The sequence below is a fragment of the Triticum dicoccoides genome, chromosome 7A, assembly GCF_002162155.2.
Source record: "Triticum dicoccoides isolate Atlit2015 ecotype Zavitan chromosome 7A, WEW_v2.0, whole genome shotgun sequence".
Classification (NCBI taxonomy): Eukaryota; Viridiplantae; Streptophyta; class Magnoliopsida; order Poales; family Poaceae; genus Triticum; species Triticum dicoccoides.
In genome coordinates, this window is record NC_041392.1 from 198,736,233 (window position 1) to 198,756,841 (window position 20,609).

Here is a 20,609-nt window from a genome sequence, read left to right on the forward strand (position 1 = left end):
TGCCACCCCTTCAGGGTCTCCACAAAGGAGCCCTCGAGCCATAGGACGTTGGCCATCTTGCCCACCATGGCGCCTCCGCACTCCGCCTGGTTGCTGTGCACCACCTTCGGCTTGACATTGAAATTCTTGAGCCATAGGCCGAAATGGGGGGCGGATGCGGAGGAAAGCCTCACACACGATGATAAACGCTGAGATGCTGAGGACAAAGTTCGGGGCCATATCATGGAAATCCAGGCCGTAGTAGAACGTGAGCCCCCGGACAAATGGGTGGAGAGGGAAGCCCAGTCCGCGGAGGAAATGGGGGAGAAACACCACCCTCTCATGGGGCCTAGGGGTGGGGATGAGTTGTCCCTTTTCGGGAAGCCGGTACACGATGTCGTTAGACAGGTATCCGGCCTTCCTCGGCTTTTTGATGTGTCCCTCCGTGACGGAGGAGACCATCCACTTGCCTCCCGCTCCGGACATGGCTGGAGAAGGTTGAGGTGGGGAGTGCGGACTTGGGCGCTGGAGCTCGAGTGCGCAAGAATGGATAGGCGAAGGAGGAAGAAGGCGTAGGTGAAAAGGTGGATCCTTATCCCCTTATATGGGTGGACGCAACTACATGTCCCCACCAGCCTGGTAAAACTTGCTTATCTCCAAGCGTCGTAATCAATGGTGCGGTTGGGTTACCCGCGCCCGTATTGATGAGAATCCCGGGATAAGGGGACACGATCTCTGCTTTAACAAGACATGCCAAGGAAACCGCCTCGCATGACGCGCTGAGGTGGGATAATGAAACGACTCGGATAAAGGCTTGGCCGTGGTGTGTCACGCTACGGAATACGTCAACAGATTAGATTGGTGTAAATATTATTCTCTCTATGGCAGTATGTGGAAACTTATTTTTCCAGAGCCGGACACTATCTTTGTGTTCAAAATCTTCTACGAAGTACTTGGAGGAGGAACCCGCCTTGCAATGCCGAAGACAATCTGCGCGCCGGACTCGTCGTCATTGAAGCCTGGTTCAAGGGCTACTGAGGGAGGCCTGGATTAGGGGGTGTCCGGATGGCCGGACTATACCTTCAGCCGGACTCCTGGACTATGAAGATACAAGATTGAAGACTTCGTCCCGTGTCCGGAAGGGACTTTCCTTGGCGTGGAAGGCAAGCTTGGCGACACGGATTTGCAGATCTCCTACCATTGTAACCGACTTTGTGTAACCCTAACCCTCTCCGGTGTCTATATAAACCGGAGGGTTTTAGTCCGTAGGACAACATACACAACAACAATCATACCATAGGCTAGCTTCTAGGGTTTAGCCTCTCCGATCTCGTGGTAGATCTACTCTTGTACTACCCATATCATCAATATTAATCAAGCAGGACGTAGGGTTTTACCTCCATCAAGAGGGCCCGAACCTGGGTAAAACTTCGTGTCCCTTGCCTCTTGTTACCATCCGGCCTAGCCGCACAGTTCGGGACCCCCTACCCGAGATCCGCCGGTTTTGACACCGACACTCTTCCCTTTCATTAGTATTCTCTTCATCTTCTATTTGTTTTCTTTTCTTTATGTAATTGGCAATATAAGGATTTTCAATGCAATTCACCGCACAATACATATAAATCTTCTCTAGATCAAAATGAAGAACTCTATCAAGGGCAAATTCTGGAATAACCTTAGTTATACGTTTATTTCTTCATAACCCAAGAGCAAACTAAGTTCATTATGATGTGCAAGGGAAATCAAGTCATCACAATTTTTGGACACGATACGATCATGAAACAATTGGCATTGGGTACTAAAATGATCAGGTTCATTGCAAAGTTCACAAGTACGGCTAAGAAAATTTAAATTTTCAGCACAATCATCTAGCCTTTCTTGCAACCATTTAGTTTCCAAGTACTTATGCATCTTGCAACATCTATCTTCCCTATTTGGTGTGTACTTGCAAACCCAATCTACTCCACAAAAATTGACATGTTTATAGGAGGCATTTTCATCATAACTAGTGCAATCATCATTAGCATCATGGATATTCAAAGAATTCATACTAACAACATTGCAATCATGCTCATCATTCAAATATTTAGTGCCAAACATTTTATAGATTTCTTCTTCTAGCACTTGAGCACAATTATCCTTTCCATCATACTCACGAAAAATATTTAAAAGGTGAAGCGTATGATACAAACTCAATTCCATTTTTTTGTAGTTTTCTTTTATAAATTAAACTAGTGATAAAACAAGAAACTAAAAGACTCGATCGCAAGATCTAAAGATATACCTTCAAGCACTCACCTCCCCGGCAATGGCGCCAGAAAAGAGCTTGATGTCTACTACACAACCTTCTTCTTGTAGACGTGTCCAAGTGCAGAGGTTTGTAGGACAGTAGCAAATTTCCCTCAAGTGGATGACCTAAGGTTTATCAATCCGTAGGAGGCGTAGGATGAAGATGGTCTCTATCAAGCAACCCTGCAACCAAATAACAAAGAGTCTCTTGTGTCCCCAACACACCCAATACAATGGTAAATTGTATAGGTGCACTAGTTCAGTGAAGAGATGGTGATACAAGTGGTATATGGATAGTAGATAAAGGTATTTGTAATCTGAAATTATAAAAACAGCAAGGTAACTAATGGTAAAAGTGAGCGTAAACAGTATTGCAATGATGGTAAACAAGGCCTAGGGTTCATACTTTCACTATTGTAAGTCCTCTCAACAATACTAACATAATTGGATCATAAAACTATCCCTCAACATGCAACAAAGAGTCAGTCCAAAGTGACTAATAGCGGAGAACGAATGAAGAGATTATGGTAGGGTACGAAACCACCTCAAAGTTATTCTTTCCAATCAATCCATTGGGCTATTCCTATAATTGTCACAAACAGCCCTAGAGTTCGTACTAGAATAAAACCTTAAGATACAAATCAACCAAAACCCTAATGTCACCTACATACTCCAATGTCACCTCACGTATCCGTGGGTATGATTATATGATATGCATCACACAATCTCAGATTCATCTATTCAACCAACACAAAGGACCTCAAAGAGTGCCCCAAAGTTCTACCGGAGAATCGCGATGAAAACGTGTGCCAACCCCTATGCATAGGTTCCCAATGTCATGAAACCCGCAAGTTGGTCACCTTAACATACATCAAGTGGCACGTGGTATCCCATTGTCACCACAGATATCCACGACAAGACATACATCAAGTGTTGTCAAGTCTTTAAAGACTCAATCCGATAAGATTACTTCAAAGGGGAAACTCGATTCATTACAAGAGAGAAGAGGGGGGAAGAAACATCATAGGATCCAAATATAATAGCAAAGCTCACGATACATCAAGATCGTATCATCTCAAGAACACGAGAGAGAGAGAGAGAGAGAGAGATCAAACACATAGCTACTGGTACATACCCTCAGCCCCGAGGGAGAACTACTCCCTCCTCGTCATGGAGAGCATCGGGATGATGAAGATGGCCACCGGAGAGGGATTGCCCCCTCCGGCAGGGTGCCGGAACGGGTCTAGATTGGCTTTCGGTGCCTACGGAGGCTTCTGGCGGCGGAACTCCCGATCTAATCTCTATTCTGGAAGTTTTAGGATACGTGGGTATATATGGGTGAAAGGAGTACGTCGGTGGACCGAAGGGGGGGCCACAAGGCAGGGGGCGCGCCCCAGGGGGGTGGGCGCGCCCCCTACCCTCGTGACCACCTCCTTCATCTTTTGACGTAGGGTCCAAGTCTATCCGGTACGTTTACTTCCAAAAATAACTTCTCCAGTTGATGTCGTTCCGTTTCGACTCCGTTTGATATTCCTTTTCTTCGAAACACTGAAATAGGCATAAAACAGCAAATCTAGGCTAGGCCTCCAGTTAATAGGTTAGTCCCAAAAATAATATAAAAGTGGATAATAAAGCCCAATATTGCCCAAAACATTAGATAATATAGCATGGAGCAATCAAAAATTATAGATACGTTGGAGACATATCAGTTAGGAAAAGCCGAAATCTATGGCAGCTCTCACGATGCTCATGACCCGCTTTTATGCGGGAGAAGACAGCTAGCTGGCTCGCAGTAATAACATATCAAAGAACCATGGTACCTCAGATACCAAGGACGGCAATAGCAGGTCACGTCACAACAAGCATAAGAGCCGCACTAACAACGAAAATACTGAGGATACGGCAGTCAATGCCGGATTCAAAGGCTCTAAACCCGGTCAGCGGAAAAAGCCATTCAAACAAAGTACGCCGGGTCCGTCCAGCTTGGACCGTATACTCGATCGCTCGTGTCAAATAAACGGCACCCCAGACAAGCCAGCCAATCACACCAACAGGGATTGTTGGGTGTTCAAGCAGGCCGGCAAGTTAATTGCCGAAAAGAAGGACAAGGGGCCGCATAGCGATGACGAGGAGGAGCCCCGACAGCCGCACACTGGAGGACAGAAGAGGTTTCCCTCGCAAGTGCGGACGGTGAACATGATATACGCAACCCACATCCCCAAGAGGGAGCGGAAGCGTGCGCTCAGGAACGTATATGCGTTGGAGCCAGTCGCCCCAAAGTTCAACCCTTGGTCCTCCTGTCCGATAATCTTCGATCGCAGGGACCACCCCACTAGTATCCATCATGGCGGATTCGCCGCACTGGTCCTAGACCCAATCATCAACGGATTTCACCTCACTCGAGTCCTTATGAACGGCGGCAGCAGCCTGAACCTGCTTTATCATGACACAGTGCGCAAAATGGGTATAGACCCCTCAAGGATCAAACCCACAAAAACGACCTTTATGGGCGTCATTCCAGGTGTAGAGGCCCATTGCACAGGCTCAACTACACTGGAAGTGGTCTTCGGATCCCCGGATAACTTCCAAAGCGAAGAGTTATCTTCGATATAGTCCCTTCCGCAGTGGTTATCACGCGCTGCTCGGGCGAACCGCATTTGCTAGATTCAATGTGGTACCGCATTATGCATACCTCAAGCTCAAGATGCCAGGACCTCGCGGAGTTATTACAGTCAATGGAAACACAGAGTGCTCTCTCCGAACAAAGGAGCACACTGCAGCCCTCGCAGCAGAAACGCAAAGCAGCCTCTCAAGGCAATCAACCATTTCGGCGCTTCACAGCCTGGACACCTTCAAGCGTGCTCGGGGCAATCAGCAAATAGACCACCTGGCGCGATCTGAGCTCGCGTAGCAATACGGCGGCCACCCCAATCCCAGCCCAGCGGCGAAACTCGTGCCGCACGTCCATAATTACGCATTAAAAATACCATGGGCACAGGTGGGGAGGGGGGCACAACTGCGGCACGCCCCAAGACGCGGCCTAAACCGCACTAGGGGCTTCCCGTTCGGTTATTTTTCTTTTCCTTTCAGGACTTTAATCTCTGGAAACACTGTCCGGCAGCACTATTGCCGAACACATGATGCAGCAACCAAGGAGGCAGAAAGCTACGTTATACCATGGAATTCCCAGGTTGATTACAGTAACGAGTGAAATATTCAATTTAATATCATTCCTCAGCTTGCCCTTGGAAGGGACATAGTCCTACTCTTTGCTTATCGCACTATCTGTATCACTCTGCTTTAACGCAATTTTTTAATAAACAATGCATGACATTACGACTATTACTGCATTCTTGTTATATATATATATATATGTGTGTGTGTGTGTGTGTGTGTGTGTGTGTGTGTGTGTGTGTGTGTTCATTAACGACGCCTTGCAACCGTACACTCTGGTGCGGCCAATACACCAGGGGCTTACGTACCCCACAATGTGGTGTGAAAAGTCCGAACATTTTCACAAGTGCGGCACCCCGAACTTATAGCATTATATGCATCAGCTCCGAATCATGTCTTTGGTCAAATGTTGGGTTTGCCCGGCTCCTATGTTTTGGTACCTTACGTTCCGCTCTATCGGCTAAGGTAGCGCTAGGAGAACAACTGCGATTGTGCCCTGGTTTTGCTGGGTTCAGTACCTCTGTAGAGAAAGCTAAAACTGACTGTCATGATAAGGCGAGAGACTGGTCGCTGTTCGGCGAGGTTTTCAAGTCCCTAAAGACTTATGCCGCTTAGAGCGAGGGGCCGGCCCTGTCCGGCCTAAAGGCGTGTATCGAGCTCCAAATTCGGCCTTCTGAATACCAGGGGCTTCGCCAAAATTTAAAATTATAGAATTCTATGGCTAAGTGAGAGTGATAAAGCATCATTAGTCCGGTTGCCTTGTTCGCTATGCTGAGCACCTCCCTCGAAGGACCCAAACATGGGAACAAGAGTGCTCAGGTTTATCCCAAACACCCCAGCACTCGTGGCATGGGGGCAGAAGCCGAGGACTAGCCATCTCTCAGATTGGATAAACAGCCAAACATAAGGTAATATTTTAAATTCCAACAAGCGTTGCATAGCGCATATGAAACAAGTTTTCATACATATAGGATAAAACGAGCAAGTCTCATTCAAATATTACATCTTTTGAACACTTGTCCGCGATGAGACGGGCACCCGGCAGAACACCCTCGTAGTACATCTCGGGGTGGCGGTGCTCCTTGCCCTCTGGCGGCCCCTCCTTGATCAGCTTCACGGCGTCTAGCTTGACCCACTACAATTTCACACGGGCGAAAGCCCGACGTGCACCTTCAATGCAGACAGATCGCTTGATGACCTCCAGCCACGGGCAGGCATCCACAAGCCGCCTCACCAGGCCGAAGAAGCTGTTCGGAAGGGCGTCGCCAGGCCACAGCCGGACTATAAAGCTCTTCATGGCCTGATCGGCCGCCTTGTGTAGCTCGACCATCTGCTTCAGCTGGTCGCTCATTGGCACCGGATGTTCAGCCTCAGCATACTGAGACCAGAACAGCTTCTCCGTCGAGCTTCTGTCCTCGGCCTGGTAAAATTGTGTGGCATCGGACACACTGCGGGGCAAATCTGCGAATGCTCCTGAAGAGCTCCGGATCCGGGTAAGTAATCGGTAATTTAGTTTTACATGATTGCTTTGCATATAGAAAGCCTTACCCGCCGCTATCTTCTTCATCGCGTCGATCTCTTGGAGGGCCTTTTGGGCTTCGGCCTTGGCACTTTTTACACTCTCGAGGGCCGCGGCAAGCTCAGACTCCTGCATCTTGGAGTCAAGCTCCAACGCCTCGTGCTTCGCCACAAGAGCCTGGAGCTCTTGCTGCACCTCGCCCACCCGAGCCTCGTGCTTCTCTCGCTCGGTGCGCTCCTTGGCCGCTGTATCTTCGGCCTTGGTCAGCGCTTGCTTCAGGGTCGCCACCTCGGTCGTGGCCCCTGGCAAACATACGATGATCCTGTCATTTTGCAATCGCGTCCTCTTTTATATATACACAAGACAGGGTATTACTTACCCTTGTTCTGCTCGAGCTGCCTCTTGGCAAGGCCGAGCTCTTTCCTGGACCCCTCGAGGTCCTGTTTCAGTATGGCGACCTCCGCAGTTAGTGCGGCGGACGCCAGCAGTGAAGGCTGCATATGCATATTGACATACTTATATTAGACTCCTGCGATATTATTTGATCCTCTGTTCGGCTTTTCTTTGTGAACACCGAACAAAGCATCAGGGGCTACTGTCTATGCGGTAATATTTCTACTACATTTTAACACTTACCTCGAAGCCTGTTAGAAGGCTGGCACAGGCTTCAGTCAATCCGCTCTTGGCGGACTGAACCTTTTGGATCACCGCACTCATGATAGTGCGGTGCTCCTCGTCGATGGAAGCGCTGCGAAGCGCTTCCAGCAGATTGTCCGGTGCCTCTAGATGGACAGAGGTCACCGGCGCAGGCATCTTGCCCCTCTTAGAAGGAGGCCGCCTGCCCGAGCCCGGAACCGCTGGAGGGTCCGGCGCGGTGTTCGGCTGAGGGCCGAACTCGGAGCTCTCGGGGGCTCCGTCCCCTCGGCTCTGGGAGTCCGGAAGGTCACCTTGAGGCGCCTCTGGGACTTTCTCCCCTTGATCCGGTGCCTCTTGAGACAACACCTCGGCGTCGTCGGCAGGATGAGGGGAGGTGGCGGTCGGGACTGGATCGCTATCCATGTCCGACAAGCCCAAGGAGTCGTCCGATGATACATCGATACTGGCTCGTGGCGGCCTGCATAATTGCGTTCGGCGTTAGGGAAAGCAGTGCGACAAAGGAATCCGATGAGTTACTCTGGTATCCGAATACTTACAATCTCCCCAGGGGCTTGACCCTGGGCAACCACTCGTCTTCGCCTTCGTCGGCGGCGGTGGAACCGTCCGGAAGGAGAGTCCTTCCCTTCTTGGACCCTCTGGCCTCCCCGGTTGGGGCGGCCTTCTTTTTCTTGTCTCCCCCAGTCGTTGGGGGAGCATCTTCTTCTTCCTCCTCGTCTTCGGGGGAAGAGTGCGTCGCAGAGTCATCGGACGGTGAGTCCGACGACGCCTAGCGTCGGGAACTCTTTCGGGTTCCCTTGGCCTTCTTGGTCTTGTCCGGCACCGTATAAGGGGCCGAAGTCAACATCTTCGCCAGAAGAGCGTCTGCGGGGCCTTCGGGCAAAGGAGCCGGACAGTCGATCTGTCTGGCCATCTTCTGCCAGTCCTGTCAAAGGTACGGGAGTTTAGATCCCGCATAGAGTCAATCTATATAAAAACAATAAGTATCCTGTGAAAGGTAAAGCAGCTTACCGCACTGGCTTGGCGCTTCGCGCTGAATCCGCGATCCTCAGTAATAGGGGGGGACCTCGGCACTTTTGAACAGCACCCTCCAGGCGTCTTCATGAGTCGTGTCGAAGAGCCTGTTCAGAGTTCGGTGCTGCGCCAGATTGAACTCCCACAAGTTGAACTCCCGTTGTTGGCACGGGAGTATTCAGTGGATGAGCATGACTTGGACTATGTTGACAAGCTTGAGCTTCTTGTCCATCATGTTTTGAATACATGTTTGGAGTCCGATCAGCTCTTTCGAACTACCCCAGGACAGGCCCTTCTCTTTCCAGGAGGTGAGCCGCGTGGGGATGCCAGATCGGAACTCGGGGGCCGCTACCCATGCAGGGTCGCGCGGCTCGGTGATATAGAACCACCCCGATTGCCACCCCTTTATGGTTTCCACAAAGGAGCCCTCGAGCCATGTTACGCTGGGCATCTTGCCCACCATGGCGCCTCCGCACTCTGCCTGGCAGCCGCCCACCACCTTCGGCTTGACATTGAAGGTCTTTAGCCATAAGCCGAAGTGGGGCTTGATGCGGAGGAAGGCCTCGCACACGACGATAAATGCTGAGATGTTGAGGATGAAGTTCGGGGACAGATCGTGGAAATCCAGGCCGTAAAAAAACATGAGCCCCCGGAAGAAGGGATGGAGAGGGAATCCTAGTCCGCGGAGGAAATGGGTGAGGAATACTACCCTCTCATGGGGCCTGGGGTGGGGATGAGCTGCCCCTCATCTGGGAGCCGGTGCGCGATGTCGTCGGGCAGGTATCCGGCTCTCCTCAGTTTCTTGATGTCTCCCACCGTGACGGAGGAGACCATCCACCTGCCTCCTGCTCCGGACATGATTGGAGAAGGTTGAGGTGGGAAATGCGGACTTGGGCGCTAGAGCTCGAGTGTGCAAAAACGGATGGGTAAGGGAGGAAGAAGGCGTGGATAGAGAGGTGAATCCTTATCCCTTCATATGGGCGGATGAAACTAAGCGTCCCCACTTGCCTGGTAAAACTTGCTTATCCCCCAAGCGCCGCAATTGATGGCGCGGTTGGGTTACCCATGCCCGTATTGATGAGAATCCCGTAATAAGGGGACACGATCTCTGCTTTGACAAGACGTGTCGAAAAACTGCCTCGCGTTATGTGCGGGGCTAGTTAAAAGAAATGGTTCGGATAATCACCGGTCCATGACGTAGCGTCATGCTGCCAAAACAAGCCAGCAAATAAGATCTGCAAAAATATTATTCTCTCTACGGTGGAATGTGGAACTTATTTTGCAGGGTCGGACACTATCCTCGTATTCAAATTCTTCTGTGATGTATTCGGAGAAGGAACCCGCCTTGCAATGCCGAAGACAATACTGCGCGCCGGCCTCATCGTTATTGAAGTCTGGTTCAGGGGCTATTGAGGGAGTCATGGATTAGGGGGTCTCCGGACAGTCGGACTATCTCCATTGGCCGGACTGTTAGACTATGAAGATACAAGATTGAAGACTTTGTCTCGTGTCCGGATGGGACTCTACTTGGCGTGGAAGGCAAGCTAGGCAATACGGATATGGATATTTCCTCCTTTGTAACCGACCTTGTGTAACCCTAACCCTCTCCGGTGTCTATATAAACCGAAGGGTTTTAGTCCGTAGGACAACAACCATAACATACAATCATACCATAGGCTAGCTTCTAGGGTTCAGCCTCTCTGATCTCGTGGTAGATCTACTCTTGTACTACCCATATCATCAATATTAATCAAGCAGGACGTAGGGTTTTACCTCCATCAAGAGGGCCCGAACCTGGGTAAAACATCGTGTCCCCCTGCCTCCTGTTACCATCCAGCCTAGACGCACAGTTCGGGACCCCCTACCCGAGATCCGCCGGTTTTGACACCAACAGTCACAAACAGCCCTAGAGTTCGTACTAGAATAACACCTTAAGACACAAATCAACCAAAACCCTAATGTCACCTAGATACTCCAATGTAACCTCAAGTATCCGTGGGTATGATTATACGATATGCATCACACAATCTCATATTCATCTATTCAACCGAAACATAGAACCTCAAAGAGTGCCCCAAAGTTTCTACTGGCGAATCACGACGAAAAGGTTCCGCCCATGAACCTCAAAGAGTGCATAGGTTCATGGGCGGAACCCGCGTAGAGGGGGGAGAAACATCATAGGATCCAAATATAATAGCAAAGCTCGCGATACATCAAGATCGTATCACCTCAAGAACACGAGAGAGAGATCAAACACATAGCTACTGGTACATACCCTCAGCCCCGAGGAACAAATACTCCCTCCTCGTCATGGAGAGCACCGGGATGATGAAGATGGCCACCGGAGAGGGATTCCCCCTCTGGCAGGGTGCCGGAACGGGTCTAGATTGGCTTTCGGTGGCTATGGAGGCTTCTGGCGGCGGAACTCCCGATCTATTGTCCTCTCCGGTGTTTTTAGGGTATAAGGAGATATATATAGGCGGAAGAAGTATGTCAGGGGAGCCACAAGGGGCCCACGAGGGTGGAGGGCGCACCCTAGGGGGGTGGGCGCGCCCCCCTACCTCGTGTCCTCCTCGAAGCTTCCCTTACGTGCACTTCAAGTCTTCTAGGCTTCTTTCCTTCCAAAAATGAGTTCCGTGAAGTTTCAGGTCAATTGGACTCCGTTTGATTTTCCTTTTCTTCAAAACCCTAAAACAAGGTAAAAACAGAAACTGGCAGTGGGCTCTGGGTTAGTAGGTTAGTCCCAAAAATGATATAAAAGTGTATAATAAAGCCCATAAACATCCAAACAGTAGATAATATAGCATGGAGCAATCAAAAATTATAGATACGTTGGAGACGTATTAGCATCCCCAAGCTTAATTCCTGCTCGTCCTCGAGTAGGTAAATGATAAAAACAGAATTTTTGATGTGGAGTGCTGCTTGGCATAATTTCAATGTAATTCTTCTTAATTGTAGCATGAATATTCAGATCCATAAGATTCAAGACAAAAGTTTAATATTGACATAAAAACAATAATACTTCAAGCATACTAACTAAGCAATCATGTCTTCTCAAAATAACATGGCCAAAGAAAGCTATCCCTACAAAATCATATAGTCTGGCTATGCTCTATCTTCACCACACAAAAAATTTAAATCATGCACAACCCCGATGACAAGGCAAGCAATTGTTTCATACTTTTGATGTTCTCAAACTTTTTCAATATTCACGCAATACATGAGCGTGAGCCATGGATATAGCACTATAGGTGGAATAGAGTGGTGGTTGTGGAGAAGGCAAAAAGGGAGAAGATAGTCTCACATCAACTAGGCGTATCAACGGGCTATGGAGATGCCCATCAATAGATATCAATGTGAGTGAGTAGGCATTGCCATGCAACGGATGCACTAGAGCTATAAGTATATGAAAGCTCAAAAGGAAACTAAGTGGGTGTGCATCCAACTTGCTTGCTCATGAAGACCTAGGGCATTTTGAGGAAGCTCATCATTGGAATATACAAGCCAAGTTCTATAATGAAAGATTCCCACTAGTATATGAAAGTGATAACATGAGAGACTCTCTACTATGAAGATCATGGTGCTACTTTGAAGCACAAGTGTGGTAAAAGGATAGTAACATTGTCCCTTCTCTCTTTTTCTCTCATTTTTTTCTTCTTTTCTTTTTTTCTTTTTTTTTATTTGGGCCCTTTTTATGGCCTCTTTTTTTCTCTTTTTTTTATTTTTCGTCCAGAGTCTCATCCCGACTTGTCGGGGAATCATAGTCTCCATCATCCTTTCCTCACTGGGACAATGCTCTAATAATGATGATCATCACACTTTATTTTCTTACAACTCAAGAATTACAACTCGATACTTAGAACAAGATATGACTCTATATGAATGCCTCCGGTGGTGTACCGGGATGTGCAATGACTCATGAGTGACATGTATGAAAGAATTATAAACGGTGGCTTTGCCACAAATACGATGTCAACTACATGATCATGCAAAGCAATATGACAATGATGAAGCATGACATAATAAACGGAACGGTGGAAAGTTGCATGGCAATATATCTCGGAATGGCTATGGAAATGCCATAATAGGTAGGTATGTTGGCTGTTTTGAGGAAGGTATATGGTGGGTGTATGATACCGGCGAAAGATGCGCGGTACTAGAGAGGCTAGCAAAGGTGGAAGGGTGAGAGTGCGTATAATCCGTGGACTCAACATTAGTCATAAAGAACTCATATACTTATTACAAAAATCTACAAGTTATCAAAGCAAAGTATTAAGCGCATGCTCCTAGGGGGATATATTGGTAGGAAAAGACCATCGCTCGTCCCCGACCGCCACTCATAAGGAAGAATATCAATAAATAAATCATGCTCCGACTTCATCACATAACGGTTCACCATACGTGCATGCTACGGGAATCACAAACTTCAACACAACTATTTCTCAAATTCATAACCACTCAACTAGCATGACTCTAATATCACCATCTCCATATCTCAAAACAATTATCAAGTATCAAACTTCTCATAGTATTCAACACACTCATAAGAGAATTTTATTATTCTTGAATACCTAGCATATTAGGATTTTAAGAAAATTACCATGCTATTTAAGACTCTCAAAATAATATAAGTGAAGCATGAGAGTTCATCTATTTCTATAAAATAAAACCACCACCGTGCTCTAAAAAGATATAAGTGAAGCACTAGAGCAACAACGAACTACTCCGAAAGATATAAGTGAAGATCAATGAGTAGTCGAATAATTATGCAACTATGTGAAGACTCTCTAACATTTAATAATTTCAGATCTTGGTATTCTATTCAAACAGCAAGCAAAGCAAATTAAAATGACATTCTAAGAATGGCAAACATCATGTGAAGAAGCAAAAAACTTAGGATCAACCAAAACTAACCGATAATTGTTGAAGAAGAAAGGTGGGATGCCAACCGGGGCATCCCAAGCTTAGATGCTTGAGACTTCTTGAAATATTATCTTGGGGTGCCTTGGGCATCCCCAAGCTTGAGCTTTTGTGTCTCATTAATTCCTCTCATATCAAGGTCTCCCTAAATCTCAAAAACTTCATCCACACAAAACTCAACAAGGACTCGTGAGATAAGTTAGTATAAACCATTGCCAAAACCTTATCATACTCTACTGTAGCAAATCCCTAAAATTATTATTCAACATTGCATACTAAATGCCTCTGCATATTTAATAGTCCTATCCTCAACTAGAATCATTAAAGAAGCAAACATATGCAAACATAACAGCAATCTGCCTAAACAGGATAGTCTGTAAAGAATGCAGCAACATCCATACTTCCCTAGCTCCAAAAATTATGAAAGAAAATTCCCACTGTAGTAAATTTATCAGAGATTAATATGCCAAAGGTTTCAACATTTTATCATATTTTGAATTTTCTAGGGAATTATTGCAACAGCGGTAAACTTTCTGTTTTCAAACAGCAACATGTGGACTTCTAAAATAGGCTTAGTAAAGGCTATTAATGCCACTTTTATTGAAATAAAATATGCAAAACATTGTTCTACATAACAACAAGCAAATTTTAACAAAATAAATTGATGCTCCAAGCAAAACACATATCATGTGGTAAATAAAAATATAGCTTCAAGTAAAGTTACCGATGAATGAAGACGAAAGAGGGGATGCCTTCCGGGCATCCCCAAGCTTAGGCTCTTAGTTATTCTTGAATATTACCTTGGGGTGCCTTGGGCATCCCCAAGCTTAGGCTCTTAGTTATCCTTGAATATTACCTTGGGGTGCCTTGGGCATCCCCAAGCTTAGGCTCTTGTCACTCCTTATTCCATAGTCCCCTTACCCAAAACTTGAAAACTTCACAACACAAAACTTAACAGAAAACTCCTAAGCTTCGTTAGCATAAGAAAATAAATCACCACTTCAAGGTACTGTAATGAACCCATTCTTTATTTATATTGGTGTTAAACCTACTGTATTCCAACTTCTCTATGGTTTATAAACTATTTTACTAGTCATAGATTCATCAAAATAAGTAAACAACACATGAAAAACAAAATCTGTCAAAAATAAAACAATCTGTAGTAATATGGATCAAACGTATACTTATAGAACTCATAAAATTCTAAAATAAATTGCTGGACCTAAAGAATTTACCTATTAATCATCTTCAAAAAGAATTAACTAAATATCACTCTTCAAATAAAAATGGCAGCAATTCTCATGAGCGCTAAAGTTTCTGTTTTTTATAGCATGATCAACAAGACTTTTCCAAAGTCTTCCCAAAGGTTCTACTTGACACAAACACTAATTAAAAGTATAAAACCACATCTAAGAAGAGGCTAAATGAAATATTTGTTACTAAACAGGAGCAAAAAGCAAGGAACAAAAATAATATTGGGTTGTCTTCCAACAAGCGCTATCATTTAACGCCTCTAGCTAGGCATGATGATTTCAATGATGCTCACATAAAGGACAAGAATCTATCTATTATATACATAATACATAAGGCGAACAAGCCATTAGGTTCATCCACATATGTTAATATTATTTACACCGTCCGATCAAAATAATAATGGCTGAGATTTAAAGGTTTTTACGTAACATATTAATGTGTATGTACCAATATATCGGACTATCACGTTGTCACATATACAGCCCATCCATTGTAATTAGACTAGGCAAGGAAGCGTTAGCACATAAAAAAACGACTAGGCAAGGAAGCGTCATCACAGAAAAAAAGGTAGGAAGAAATACAAAAGGCAAACAAGCCATTAGGTTCATCCACATATGTTAATATTATTTACACCGTCTGATCAAAATAATAATGGCTGAGATTTAAAGGTTTTTACGTAACATATTAATGTGTATGTACCAACATATCGGACTATGACGTTGTCACATATACAGCCCATCCATTGTAATTAGACTAGGCAAGGAAGCGTTAGCACATAAAAAAAACGACTAGGCAAGGAAGCGTCATCACGTAAAAAAAGGTAGGAAGAGTTAGGTTGACGTACGGGCCACTTCAAAAAAAGGTTCACGTACATGCATCAATATGGTAAAAAAAAAATCCTGACACGTTGCATACAAAAGAGATGTACGCTCTAGAAGCTGATTCTGATTCACGTCCTACATCTCTATCGGAACCTCAAAGACATATGCCTCTCGAGCAGTCCATGTTTTAGCGTTTCTGATGGTCTGCCCAGGTTTTAGGGTTTCTGATGGTTTGCCCTAGGGCCGAGCTATTCCTCCTGTGGAACTAAAGCTCACCTCCTATAGATCCACCGAAACGCCAAAACTATGCCTCTCGAGCAGCCCAGTTCTAGGGTTTCTGATGGTCTACTCTAGGGCCGCACTATTCATCCTGTCCTGTGTGGCTGCAGCTCACATCCTACAGCGCCACTGAAACCTCGAAGCCATGCCTTCTGTGTCCAGTCTCCACAAGATCTTCTCCTCAATCGGTTAGGTTTTGAAGATTCCGCCTCCCGAGCAGCAACCAGTCGCGTCTCATCATCCTGTTCCTGTCCATAGGAAACACTTGACAAGAATCATGTCGCAAAGCAGGAAGAATGCTATCGTGCTATCTTGGAGTTGTGTCATGCATAGGTCGATCAAGGCATGTAGGACTGTCTGCAAGAGGATAGATCAACATGGTCTACAAGCATAGTAAGATGACCACCAAAGATGTGACTTACAAGTGGCATAAAGAGAACCAAATCGACCCCCAGATGCAGGTATTACTTGGCGTAATAACAGAAATGTTTGAAACATGGCCCTATCCTCTTTCTAGATTTAATCAACTCCTAGCCCTCCTCTGTCTAACATTTAGTTAGAATTTGGACATGCTTGCCAAGTGTTTGACAAAATGTATAAAGACATGTATATCCAAATCCAATGGTATTTTTTTCCAGATCATTGTGCATATTAGATTTACAGTTTGATAAAGGATAAATTTATGTATACAAGCTAACTGCTATCCTTAGGACTAATGCGTAAAGGTCCTGAATTTAGGATATAACAGATTACATATTATACGATGTGTTAGTAACAGCAGCTACTATTGTTTGCAGAATTTTTATGATATACAAGATGCTATATGCAAATCTTATCGTTGAAAAATGAACATAATAGATTACTTTTGTAGTCATTAAGTAACAATAGTATTATACTGTATGCAGATTTTTCCTAGAAGATGATATGTGTGTGAATCCTTATAAATTCAAGTGATTTCCATTAATTCTGAAATTTGAATGGTTAGTAAGAGTTGATCTCAGTAATCAGTTCATCCATTCGAGTTAAGATTTTCCATAGGTCACCAATGTACAATTTGCATATTTGATCCCTGCATGCATTTTCTAATTACATTCATTTTTTTGTAAAATAATTCTAATTACATTCATGGTTACTATGGAAGGACTATTATACATTTATCCGGGTGGTCAGAGACAATCGTACTGTTGCATGTTGTTTCAGTTATGCACCTGAAGGCTATATTCTACTAGATATGTTCCAATCAGTCTATGTTTCTATGACACTAACTATAGTTTTTGAGTGTCTAATATAAGTGAAAGGCCACGCTACAATTCTATTGCACAATTTTTTTCATGTACAACATGCTATATGCTATTTCTTATCGCTGCAAAATGAGTCTAATAGATTATTTTGTACTCCTAAAGTAACAATAGCTATTTTGTTGTCTGCAGAGTATTTTTGTAGAAGATGACATATGCGACAAGTGATTCCCGTAAATTCTGAAATTTGAAAGGTTAGTAAGAGTTGTTCTAAATCATCAGTTCATCCATTCGGGCTCAGATATTTTCCATAGGCCATCAATGTACAATTTGCATATTTAATCCCTGCATGCATTTTCTAATTACATTCATGGTTACTATGGAAGGTCTACAAAATTCAAACATGCACTTTAATGAGTTTTATGTTCTTGGTAACATCTCTTCTGTCTAGCCTTTTCAGTTGAGGAGAACAATGAAAAAAGCTCCAGTGTTATATGCATCACCTAGAACACATGCGAAAACTCTATTGCATATCAATTAACACATATGGACCAAATTCAGTTAATAAATGCAAGCCTTTTTCTTTTGTCTTAAAAACACATATCATTAATATAACTTGCTAATACTATATGGTAACAACAAATAGAAAGAATACACCTTTTTATCAAACTACAGGGAGGAAGCATACCTGTGACGAATCAGCCAGTGTACAGCAAGTAGTAATGATGCAAAGTTGTAGGACATTACATAGGTGGAAGCTGACAGCAGTAGCAAGCCCACAACACGCCTCCACCCGTGGACTCTCTACAAGACAATGTAATATTGAACACTTTTGCTATACGAAACTTCATATAATTAATATGGATGTGTTGAAGAGACAGTAACCAAAGTTCGGCAGAATGTTAACTAAAAAGTAGTATAAGCTCAATTCCCTAAAGCAACGCAAGGCACATCAATGGCAGGACAAATAATTCTACAATTTATATCCTAGAAATAGTCAGAATGTACAATCTTATTGTCTGAATTATAATAAAACAGAAGAACTAAGTAACTCAACCTTATCTTTGAATAAATTTAACAGATCAACTAAGCAAACAAGCTTTTTATAAAGTACATATATACTGTGCACAGAAAAAGAAGAATGCAAAGGATGTTGGGAGAGTAGTAAGGTAGTCATACCCATCCTTACTATGCCATAGACGACGAGGAACACTATGAAGAACAAGGCTATCGAACCCGACGGCACAGCTCTCGGCCCAGTGGCACAAATAGGAGAGCAGCGCCACTTAGCAAAACGGATTTATCATATTCTCCAGTAGCCTCCCATGCGACCGCTTTGCCTCACGACCTCGCTGCTAGGGGTGCAAAATCTGAGGCTGGAACGCGTGCCCCAGCCTTGGTCCGATCTGGCCTCAAGAGCATCTCCTTCCCAGCTTTAGTGATGCACGGGCAGGCCAGTGGATGGATTTGGTGTGGCCACTCGCTTTCACATGGACGGAAAAATTTCTGATAGCCATAGAAAATCTCCATAAAAAACCAAAATCCGCGCCATTGCTGGAGCCTAGAAGGCCGAGCATCTTGGAAGGGAGGAGAAGGAATGGGAAGAGGAGAGATTACTTGGAGGAGAGGAACCGCTCAGGTTCAAAGGGGCCCAACTCCACGGCCATCCAACTGACGGCGGCGGCGAGCAGTAGGCACGTGTGGTCAGGCTGGAGGACCTGCCGCCGCCGAGAGCATGCAGCCACCGCACTCCACCGCAAATCCCCCTTCTCACCCTGTCCTCCTCCCTTGGCAGGATCTAGCAACGAATGTGGATGAATCTATGGATCAGGCGTGGAACAGTGAAAAAGGAACGGGAGGAGAACGAGAATTTGGGTTTTCTTTTTTTGGCTGGGAAGGGTAGCACGCTGAGTTTGGCTCGGAGGCACCGCATATCCATCTCTACACAATTCTGAAAAAAAAAATCCATGTCTACACGTACGTGCTGATGAAGGGTAGTCTCATTTAAAAAAATGATGGTTTTTCCTCATACAAATCGAATTGGGTGTCAATAGTAAATAGGTGTATGAGAATCATGCCATTGGCATTTAGAGAAAAACATCCATGCAAAAATAGCACAATATCAATGCGATTTTCACGAGGTCAAATTGAATTTTCTATTTGGGATCTGGTCTTACAGCCCGACTAAGTTTACCGCGACACCTCAAGTGCATTGCAGGCCGTTTTCATTTGGCGTATAGGTTTGCTGCCGCTCGCAGAATCAAGCAATGGACATTACGTGGCGCCGAAAGATCCCAAGAGAACATTCGGTCGGTAGAGTTTCCTTTTTCTTTGCATATTACTCAGATTGAGTTAAGTCTATATAGAAATGATTATGGTATTTTGACTCTCAAGAGTAATAAAATTATAACGACACACTTTTATAAATTATAGAAAACAACATGCACAGAATTGTGGCATGCCATATTACCTCAAATTCTTTGTGATTAAAATGTGTATCTAATTTTATTTGATTTCACCACAACAAAAGAAAATATTCTTTCTAAGATATTTGAGTCACATGAAAAGTAAATTTGTACAGCGAAAAATCCTTAAACGAACTAATCCTCCAAAATGTTAAGAAAAATATCCTACAAATCGAGGAGTCTTTACAGAAGACAACCATGCTACCCGGGCCACGCATTTAAACCTACAAAAGATAAAAATAGAAAAAAAAACATGTCGTGCAAGCAAACCCAAATATAGATCACTAAAGTAATGATCTAAACACTCTTATATTTCTATATTGAGGGAGTAGTTAGTTAAAGCAAACTAACTTCTATATAGATAATACAATTCCTATGCATAAACTTCTCACCATGATCGATCATATGCACATGAATTAAAAAATACGTGCACGTGGATTAATTTTAAAAGCAAATGAATAATGAGACGGATATATCAGTGCAAAATGCAAATTCCGTCACTATTTCAGTTATAAGGTATAGACGATTATTTGGTTATGTAATATAGCGATGTGTGTTGACTAAATCTAGAAGACTACAAAATGCAACTCTTTCTCCCCCGTGAGAAAAAATGTTATTTTTTCTCAACATCGCGATACCTCATAGTATTCTAGAAGTGTCACGGAGAAAAGAAAAACAAAGTTATTGCACTACCCCGTCATATGCACCTGAATTAATATGAAAGAACATATGTATCCTAACCGAATATTGCAGTGTTCAGTATGATGGGTATTTCATCTATAAGTTCTAGATACATGTTTTTGTTTAATTCATACTATGATTAAATCTAGAAAGTACAAAACCAAAATATAAATTTGCTAGACATGTATTATTAAAATCATTGGAAGGGACATAAAAATGATCGGCTAGGGAGACACTTCAAGAGTACCCATATAATGAGGTAAGTCAATAACCACATTACCGTCCTTTATATTAGTATCTCATGATCCTTACAAACAAACTA

General features: G+C 44.3%; 1 long non-coding RNA gene across 1 annotated transcript; it reads right to left on the reverse strand.

The window, feature by feature from the left end:
• Positions 1–15,614: 15,614 nt before the first annotated feature.
• On the reverse strand, positions 15,615–19,065 carry LOC119329417. The gene is made up of 3 exons (XR_005159490.1): positions 18,759–19,065; positions 18,321–18,647; positions 15,615–17,945 (listed from the first exon to the last, which is right to left on the reverse strand). It is a non-coding gene; the product is annotated as an uncharacterized LOC119329417 (long non-coding RNA).
• Between the last annotated feature and the right edge of the window lie 1,544 nt (positions 19,066–20,609).